Source organism: Lathyrus oleraceus, chromosome 7 (assembly GCF_024323335.1).
Source record: "Lathyrus oleraceus cultivar Zhongwan6 chromosome 7, CAAS_Psat_ZW6_1.0, whole genome shotgun sequence".
Lineage (NCBI taxonomy): Eukaryota > Viridiplantae > Streptophyta > Magnoliopsida > Fabales > Fabaceae > Lathyrus > Lathyrus oleraceus.
The window spans coordinates 73,080,294-73,081,669 of record NC_066585.1 but is presented as its reverse complement, the minus strand read 5'-3'; the positions used below and the strand labels follow the sequence as shown (position 1 = coordinate 73,081,669).

At 43.2% G+C, this 1,376-nt stretch overlaps 1 non-coding gene across 1 annotated transcript; it reads left to right on the top strand.

The window, feature by feature from the left end:
- The first annotated feature begins 535 nt into the window (after positions 1–535).
- On the top strand, positions 536–642 carry LOC127109902 (small nucleolar RNA R71). The gene has a single exon (XR_007797148.1). It is a non-coding gene; the product is annotated as a small nucleolar RNA R71 (small nucleolar RNA).
- Positions 643–1,376: the final 734 nt, after the last annotated feature.

Here is a 1,376-nt window from a genome sequence, read left to right as displayed (position 1 = left end):
CATTCGTACCAGCTAGCACTGAGATTGAAGGAACCCGTTCGTGTGGACTGAGTAGAGACGTTGTCATCGTTCAACGTTCGTGATCGCTCCGTGGATCTGCATCAAAGGTTTTGATTGTCACAAGAGATCTGCACCAAAGGTTTCAGTCGTCACAAGAGGTAAATATTCTATCACTGATCATGACCATTCGTAAGGATCTCTAAAGGAGAATTTTTTTAATTTCCGATGCGTTTTGGACCGCAATTCTCCTTCAGGTGATACATTTAAACTTTCAATTTTCTGGGCAAGAGCATCCACTTTTGCATTAACATGATCAAGGCTACTTATCTCGTACATGCCACCTTTTGTTTGAGGTTTTTCTACCACTGTTTGGTCGCTTCCCCACTGATAATGATTTTGGGCCATGCTCTCGATAAGTTGATAAGCGTCGGTGTAAGGTTTATCCATAAGCGCACCACCGGCGGCGGCGTCTATTGTTAACCTTGTGTTGTACAAGAGACCATTGTAGAAGGTGTGAATTACTAACGAATCCTCTAAACCATGGTGTGGGCAAAGTCTCATCATGTCCTTGTATCTTTCCCATGCTTCGAAAAGAGATTCGTTATCTTTTTGCTTAAATCCATTTATCTGGGCTCTCAACATAGCTGTTTTGCTTGGAGGAAAATATCGGGCAAGAAAGACTTTCTTCAACTCATTCCATGTGGTGACTGAGTTGGAAGGAAGAGACTGAAGCCATCTTCTAGCTTTATCTCTTAACGAGAAAGGAAAGAGACGAAGTCGAATTGCCTCTGAAGTGACACCATTAACTTTAACAGTGTCAGCATATTGGATAAATACGGATAAATGAAGGTTTGGATCCTCGGTAGGATTTCCAGAAAATTGATTCTATTGCACTGCCTGCAACAACGAAGGTTTAAGTTCGAAGTTGTTCGCTTCGATTGCGGGTGGAGCAATACTCGAATGCGGCTTATCCTGCGATGGAGCAGCGTAATCTCGAAGAGCACGGGCTGGTTCGGCCATCGCTGGTATCGTTAAAGGAAGGAGATTTTTGAGATCAGGAACTTCGATTGGAGGAAGATTGTTTCTAGCACGATACTCCCGAATTCGTCGTAATAATCGGAGATATCGTTCGACGTCGTTGATTTTTAAGTAGTACGGCTCGCCTTGTGAGCGAGTGTGCGGCATACAAATCAAAGAAAAAGGGAAAAAATAAAAATTGCCTTAGTCTCTACAGCGTAACAGAAGAGTTACGATATCGACTAAATAAAAGTCCCCGGCAACGGCGCCAAAAACTTGGTCGCGACTTTATGAGTCTATCGGGGTACTAACTGCAAGCGCACAGTCTAATCGCGTAGTTTTAAAAGATATCGATCCCA